The following is an 8,969-nucleotide window of genomic DNA, read 5'->3' on the forward strand; positions in this document are numbered from 1 at the left end:
GCCCTTTCATATGCATAAACTATTCAGTATTAGAATTTGCATTTGTGTGAAAACCAATGGCTCTGAGGGGTGTTTTTGCCCCCCCCCCTTCTCTGCGCCACTGGCAAACGCACATCATATTGTAGTTATTAACTCTGAAGCGCTGCACAGCGGCAAAGCTATCACCTTGTCCCACAGGGGAGTGCACAGGGCTTATTTCGTTTTGGGAAGAAGAAGCTGAAAGGTGAGGAATTTTTCTATTTGCACAGAGTTCGGTTTCTATCTTTGTAAGTAAAGGACGTGGATTAGACGTTATAGAAGAGAATTATTATATCGCTCACTCAGACGTTGCTTAGTAATAATATCGTCAAATTTCCCGGTTAATAGCCAAGGAGAATAATCTTATATTCGTAGTCTTAGAACGACAGCGACTAAATCTTTGTCTTTAGACTTTGTGTTCACATCATTGAGCCCACAAAGCTTAAAGAACGCACCCTGGCATTGCCCATTTCTTTTTGTTCTTGGAGCTTATTGCTCATGCTTTATTTGATGAGGACTACAATCTCAGCAGATGTTTCTCCTCCCTTAACCCTTACATATGTTACATTTTTATTCCATATAGTACAGAACATGGAACAATTTACAGCACAAAGAAGAGAAAGTACATGCGGAGCGAGGATGGGAATCGAACCCACCGCCTCCAAACAATCGCTCTGATGGCCAGTGACCACTCGGCCACTGAGGCAGGGCCTCGCGTATGAAAGAGAAAAGTTTACCAGTACGTTTTTGATTTCGATATATATTGAACCGTGGTCCACTGGGATTGCGGTTTATTGTATCGCAGTATTCTTCTGTTCTGGCGCCGGTCCAGACCTGATGCTATGACTATCTGCCTAATATGGAATCGTCTGGTTCAGGAAGGTCCTAAGAAACGCCTGGCTGTACCTTAGAGGTCCGCTGTGAATAATAACGAAGATGACTGTACTCTTGTCCGTGGGACTCTAATGGATCATACAGCCGCATCACTAGCCCGAAGTTAAGAAATGGGGTTATTTGTAAGACAAGAGTCTCTAGGCACGAACACATTTTTTTTAAACAGCAGCATGATTTGTCAGCTTGACGGTTACACACCACCGGCAACCTTTGACGTTTTCATCACAGACAGAAACGCCTTCAATGATGTGATCCACAACAAACCTGGAAGCAGGAATGGCGTGACGTCATGTTTTCAGACGAATCCCGGTTCTGTTTACAACATCATGATAGTTGCTTCCGTGTTTGGCCGCGTCGTTAAGATCCGGGTTGAGAGTCAAAAGTAACCGAAGCTGTAGCCGTTAAAAATATACCATGCTACTGTAAATGTTGTAAAAATCTTCGTGCAGACTCTTGTTGCCTTGCAAACTACCCCATTTCTTAACTTAGGGATCGCGTACGATCCATTAAGACCTCATGAGCAAAATCTCCGAATTTCCGTTATTAGTAACAGTGGACCCTGGCTCTGAGGTAGCGCGGTGTTTCTTATGACCCTCCGAATCTGCCGATTCCATATTTGGCAAACCAGTCATAAAACTACAACTAAATATCAAATTTCCAGATAACGAATTCCCATCATTTAAGATTGATAAGAGTGTCGACTGGGTGGCGTTGTGGTAAGGTGTTGGCCTTCTGCGCCGTGGTCGCGAGTTCTGACCCGCGGTGGCCAGTCGGTGGATTTTCGAGGTGCAGAAAATCGTCAGTGCGCATGGTTATGCGACATGTAAAAGATCCCTTGGGGTATTTGTTTGGCTTTGAATTCCCTCGGCAAAATTAAATCCCTAGCGCAGGTTCGCATCAAAAAGAGCCCAGGTGCCTCCATCTGGAGGAAACTGCCTGTCAAAATTATCCGTGCCATTGACATCTACACCTTAATGGTGGCACATGAAAGACTGGATGCCGTATCGGGGGATCGAACTACTATCGATTTGCTAAGGGCTAATAGATTTGCTAAGGGGCCCCATTAGAAATAATAATAAAAAAATTTAAAAAAGATTGATAAGAAGTAAAAACTCTATAACTTTGTGAGCTGCGAATACAATCTTTATGCCTAGTGTACGATTGCAAATTGACCATGATAACCATATCTTTATTACCGCATTCTAATTACCATTTGTTTTTTTATGTATATGCCTCGCACCGTCAAATAGGAAATCACCAGTCATAGTATGACGGGTTCAAATTTCTCCATTTCCATTTCATTCCATTTGTAGAAACAACATAATTTGAACTCAAGGCGTCAAAATTCAAATGAATGCCAGGGCCTGGATGATGCTTTTTTTTTTTTTTTTGATACGGAATAGTCTAATGTTATACCACGAAAGCCTCATTATTTATAGCAAGTATTGCCGAAAACTGTTTTGACGTATAGTAAACGTTCATAGTAGTTGCATTATGTATGCATAGCGTTATGAAAATATCGTAAAATAAACCTGCTTTGAATTTTTATCGAGTTTCAATTAGGACTTCTCGTTTAAATGATAAAGGGTAACTAAATGATCAAAAAGGAATCTTTAGAATGTTCAAAATCATTAAAGCTTTAATTGTACATACTAATGCACCTTCGGAAAATTAATGGAGGAGATTTTAGGATATTTGTGTTTATTTTTTTAAATAATTAAAGTAATCCTTGCAGAAGCAGGAATAAATATTACCGAAACTTTTCTCACTGTCAATAAATATTTTTGAAACAATTTTCCATCTTCCCTCGATTTATGAAAGGCAAAAAGAAACGCCGAAATCGGAGCGTAATTTTGGCATCTTGCGCCCTATTTGCAGCTGAAATGATGACAGTGACAAATCCAAACTCCGCCGCAAACCAAGAATTAGACACCCGACGAACACAACACGGCAATCGGTGCTCCTAATGATAGATCCCTAAACTGTTTTAAAGTTACGAATATGTTAGTGGCAACAATAAGAATCATTTTTCTCCAACTCCGATGTTTTTTAGATTTGAATTGTCTCGCGTGAGGTAGTCTTGAATAAATTATCAATGAATAGGGTTTTGTTTGAATTTATACGGCGATACTTTCTCTCCTTTTTTATTTTATTTTATTTTTATTTTTTTAGTTACGTCATAAATATATTTGACGTGTTTTGATGATTCAAAATTTTTTCGTTCCTACCCCGTCGAACTTCCATAGGTGTTGGTTTCAAAAACTGCAATGGTAATTAATTAATTGTTCCGTATGTAAATGCAAAACAATCTTTCATTAAATTAATGCTAGAAAAATAATTCCTTAAAAAACAGTTAATTAGTAAATAATTTTTAACATTTGAAATTATTTAGTATGAAATTACTAAATCAAAAAAAAGAGTCAAATGAGATAGTAACGAATTAAATTTTACTTGAGGAGAATGTCTTTACTATATAATAATAAAGCTGAAAGTCTATATGGCTGGATCTCTGGATGTCTGTTACGCACATAGCGCCTAGACCGTTCGGCCGATTTTCATGAAATTTGGCACAGAATTAGTTCGTAGCATAGGGGGGAGCACCTCGAAGCGATTTTTCGAAAATTCGATTTTGTTCTTTTTCTATTCCAATTTTAAGCCCATTTTACCGAGCAAATTATCATAACATGGGTGATTAAATTACCATAACATGGACGAGCAAATGAACGTAGCAAATTGGCGAGAAATTCATCATCCATTATTTGTAAATATACCGGTGAACCAAATGACCTTTTAATTTTCTACTACGGGCAAAGCCGTGCGAGTACCGCTAGTTTAAAATAGATAAGAGTATTCGTAATAAAAAATGGTATTGATAGTAAAAATTTAATGGTTATTATTTAAGACGTTTTTCTTCTTATTATAATTGTTTATAAAGATATAAATATGTTTTCCTTTTTTTATATTTTAACTCTTTTCTTTCGTTTCTTCTTTTTTCATTTATTTTTTTCTTTCTTCCTCCCTCCCCCTTTTTTCGTAAGTGGGGGCACTTTGCTGCTTTGGTGTGCAAAGGGAAGTTGCAACCTATTAAATGTTCATATTTTGGCTATTGGATATTGTTAATTGACCCTCAAAACTAAAAAATTCACCATCGCCGAATTTTTAAAAATCCACGCGTAAAAGTGCGCGCTTCTGAAACGTCACGAGCCTACGTCACAGGGCGCGAATGGGCAGCCTTCCGCCGAAGATCCCTTGTTTTCGCTAGGAACATTTTGAGCGCGCTGATATTTTTTTTTTTTAGAAATTCAATAATCCTTTTGAACACACTATGGAGGCCGGATTCGTTAAAGCACAATCTAAATAATCTTCCTCAAGTAACACCAATGAGATATTCGAATATTTTCGAGAGGATGAGAGGTTTAATGTTCCAGAAACGCGAGGGGTTAAATGCGAGGAGAAAGTCTTTTATTACGTTTCGTCTTCGAAGTCGAATGCGTGACCTTCGCTTCTCCCCTATCGGAAGAGGGGATGACGTCACTTCCTATGCCATTTGACGTCACAAGAGCTTGAACTTTAAAAATTAATTTTGAAAAAAACTACTTATCGTATCGCAAAAATTTTTTCACCTATGATGTTCATACATGTTACTCTATCATATAAAAATAAAATTGAAAAATCGAAAACTTCCCTATTGGTCAAAGGGTCTTTTGTAAGTAGGCCATCGTTATCCCTTCCACGGATCGATAATAATTGGCTCCATCCTCGAGAGAAGGCTCCACGAGTCAACTCCACTTCCATAATTTAGATGTGAGACTGAAGGGGAAGGAAATGTTTTACAGTCTCCAATACCTATGCTAACCTACAGAAGATTGTGTATGCCTTTTTTATGTTCGAACGGCTCTTGAGTCTTAACGGGATATATTTTCTCTCCAACTCATACTTTATCAGTCAACTCTCGATAACTTGACCAAGGGACCGGCTGAGATCTTCGAGTTAGTGGTTGTTCACAGTTTTCTCAAGAGTTTGGGACTCAATGAAAACTTTGAAATAAAGGAATATGCAAGTTATAAGTCTTCGAGTTATCGAGATTTACAGTATATAATTCCTGAGGATTTCTATGCTTTGCTTCGTGGCGAGTGAGCAGTAGACATATAAGGATTCCAAGTGAGAAATGGATATTATAAGGATTCTACCTTGGATATAGCCTAGTTAAATGAAAGGGAAATATCTAAGTTTTGAGTTACATTCAACTTGATGGGATATACTGTACAAGAAGAAAAAAAATATTTTATAATTCCTTTCGTTGCAGAACAGATTCGGTAAAAATTAAATTATTTCTACTCTAATTTTAATGTCTGATTTTTTAATAACAAATTTTAAAAAATTGATTGGTTTAATTTAGTTTCACTAAAAATATAAGGGCAAAAATTGGGACTGCTAACGTGTTAGTAAATAGTTCTGAAATTACTATCTTAAATTGATGTAAAAAATTCTAAAATATATTCACCAGAATTTATAATTTTATTGTGTTTAAAATATAAATTTTATCTAAGGATTTTTTTTTTTTTTTTTTGAAAATCCAATTTCAAAGGGGAAACTTTTTTTTTTCTACAGGTCAGTTAATTATTTAAAAAAAAAGTCCACCTTGGTATTACTCTCAGCACGATTATAAACGAAATAGAGGCTACGAAGAAAAAAAAAAGACTCCCCAACTATCAATTTAAAACCAATAAATGTGTTACACATTCATAACAAGATTAAAACCCGAATTGAAGCATCTAAAAAGGAATGTCAGTAGTGTTTAAAATATAAGTTTTATCTAAAGATTTTTTTTTTTTTCAAAATCCAATTTCAAAGGGGGAAACTTTTTTTTCTTCTACAAATCAGTTAATTATTTAAAAGAGAATCCACATTGTTATTACTCTCAACACGATTATAAACGAAATAGAGGCTACGGGGGAAAAAAAAAAGACTCCCCACTATCAATTTAAAACCAATAAATGTGTTACACATTCATAGCAGGATTAAAACCCGAATTGAAGCATCTAAAAAGGAATGTCAGTAGCGTTTAAAATATAAGTTTTAGCTAAAGATTTTTTTTTTTCCAAAATCCAATTTCAAAGGGGAAACTTTTTTTTTTTCTACAGGTCAGTTAATTATTTAAAAAAGAATCCACCTTGTTATTACTCTCAGCACGATTATAAACGAAATAGAGGCTACGAAAAAAAAAAAAAAAGACTCCCCACTATCAATTTAAAACCAATAAATGTGTTACACATTCATAACAAGATTAAAACCCGAATTGATGCATCCAAAAGGAATTGTCAGAAGTGGGGTTCGAACCCACGCTCTCTTTCGAGAACCAGAGCTTAAATCTGGCGCCTTAGACCGCTCGGCCATTCTGACACCGTTCGATTGAGGAAGACCAAAAAAGAATTACCTAGTACCCATATTTTTACTATATTTGAGCACGAAGGTATTTATTTCTTTATTGTATTATTATTACGATTGTTATTTTTATAGCTCATGGGGTTTTTTTTCGAGCAATGTTTTTGAATGCAGTACAGATAAAATGTCGTTTTTCAATATCCAATAATCTTTATAAAAAAAAAAAAAAAAAAATTGCGGGTTTTTTTTTTATTTATCCGCGACTGTTTTGGCTTGAAGAAGATAAAATTTTCGAACTAGATTTAATCAAACTACTTTTCATCCTTGTATTGTCATGTTTAATCAACATATTGTGGATATTCGAGTACGCTGTAATTCAGCGTTGTGCACCTATTTTGAATCGAATTCCTCAAAATTTCAAAAAAATTCGCTGACGTGACTTTTTAAAAATTATTTTTTAAAGAAAAAACTAAAAAGACTTCGATTAGAAACCTTTAACTAATTGTAAAAAACTTGTTGCCGATTATTTATAATGATACTTAAATGTAACAATAAGTAATTACCGTAATCTTATTTTTGTTATTCTCAAATAATACTTATCTTTGAAATTTTTATAACTTCATAAAAAAATTGAATCTTTGAAGTTCGTTAAGGGGGTCCGGGACACATTTTGAAAATTTTTTTATTATATACTTTAGAGTTTTGAAATTTTTTGCACTGATTCACCTTTTATTTAAAATCATAACATAAATAAGAAAAAAAATTTAATTTAAATTTAATTAGTTTTTTTTTAAATGGGGTTGCTTTAAATTGCTATAACTCAAAATATCCTTGATCAAATTTCAATTTTTTTAAATAAATTACGCACAAATATCTAAGCTTTAATTTTTATTCGGCGATTTCAAAAATTTTGATTCAATAAAAAATAAAAAATATTTGAAGAAGAATTTCGAAAAATTTAAAAATACTTTTTTTTTAAAAAAAATCATAATTTTTGCAGTAAACGTTTTTTTTTTTTTTTTCAAATTCGCCGAATAAAAATTAAAGTAAGCTGTTTGAAAAAGATATGCTCCTAATTTTATCTTTATCGGTTCCTGACTTATAAGAGTTTGAGTGCAAGATATCGGGAAAAATTGCATCTAGGTGCATGCAACCAAAGTAATTATATCTTTCGTTCTATTTAAAATAGAAACAAGATTCAAACGTCCATTTAAGCAGGAAAAAAAAAAAAAAAAAAACGGAGTAATTTTTCACATGATAAAAAAAAACAAAATTGTAAAATTTGACGATTTTTGTGTCCCGGACCCCCTTAAATAGAAGAAAAAAGTGGATCGATAGCTTTCTGTTTTCTTTTTAATTTTCACTACGGAACAATTCTAAAAATTGCATTTTTGACCCCCAACGTGGATAAGACCCCCTCCCCCCCCAAAAAATAACTTATTTTTAGTCACGCCATTGCACTCCCTCGCACTTCATATTTTTTGTTTGGCAACGATTTTGGTTTGTTTCTCCTCGAAGAGAATTCAAGAAAATCTTCGTCCGATTTCGGATATCAAGTTTTCTTTTTCTTTCTTTCTTTCTTTCTTTTTTTTTTTTTTTTTTTAAATCCTTTACTTCTGATTTTCCGGTGAAAAAACCGTATGCAGCACATGCAAAAAAGCAATATGATAAATAACAATTATTGTACCAAATTCATGTACTGCTCAAAAGCAACCTTGAGCTCAGTCGCCAAACAGAACCATAATCTTCCTCAATAAATATTACTCAAAAAAAGTGGATGCCCCTCCCCCTTTCCGCCAAAAGAAGGGACAGCAACGCTAGGACTAGAACTCGGGACAACAGTTCCAACATTCTGAGATAAATACATAAATTACTCCCTGAGCCACGGATAGTGGCATCAGAGTCGTTGCTAATCTGATGCCAAGAAGGTCCTGAAGATAGCGTTGCACAATTTACACCGGCGAAAGTCATTATGGTGCTTTCTCTCTCCTTGAACTACTGTCTTAGTGTCATCTTTGTTGTGATGCTACCTGATATTTTTACAGAATTTTTTACGAGCCACACAATCTCAAAAAGTTTATTTCTACACTGTAAAAAAAATCCGGAAACATTTCTGAGTATATCGTGCAGCTGTGGTTCATGAAAGTTTCAAAAACGTTTCTGAGTATTTCGGAATCCTCTTTCTGTAATGTCCAGAAACGTGTCTGAGTATTTCGGAATCCTCTTTCTGTAATTTTCAGAAACGTTTCTGAGTATTTCGGAATCCTCTTTCTGTAATGTCCAGAAACGTGTCTGAGTATTTCGGAATCCTCTTTCTGTAATTTTCAGAAACGTTTCTGAGTATTTCGGAATCCTCTTTCCGTAATTTCCAGAAATGTTTCTGAGTATTCTGTGCAGCTGTGGTTCATGAAAGTTTCGAAAACGTTTCCGAGTATTTCGGAATTCTCCAAACAATTTTCAAAAACGTTTCCGAGAATTTCGGAATCCTTTTTCCGTGATTTTTTCTAAAATATAATTCTTTATTATAGTATTGCATACCATATCAGTTTCAATTCTTTCATATCTAAGAGCAATAATACAAGCAATTTTAGAATCATTCGTGGATTTTTTTTTTTTTTTTTTTTGAATTTCTAATGACAAATAGCATGGTTAACAGCATAACATATGCACAG

The 8,969-nt window shown here is 34.5% G+C and overlaps 1 non-coding gene across 1 annotated transcript; it reads right to left on the minus strand.

Moving 5' to 3' along the window:
* Window positions 1-6,231: 6,231 nt before the first annotated feature.
* On the minus strand, window positions 6,232-6,315 carry Trnal-uaa (transfer RNA leucine (anticodon UAA)). Its single transcript has one exon. It is a non-coding gene; the product is annotated as a tRNA-Leu (tRNA).
* Window positions 6,316-8,969: the final 2,654 nt, after the last annotated feature.

Source organism: Uloborus diversus, unplaced genomic scaffold, assembly GCF_026930045.1.
Source record: "Uloborus diversus isolate 005 unplaced genomic scaffold, Udiv.v.3.1 scaffold_11, whole genome shotgun sequence".
Taxonomy (NCBI): Eukaryota; Metazoa; Arthropoda; class Arachnida; order Araneae; family Uloboridae; genus Uloborus; species Uloborus diversus.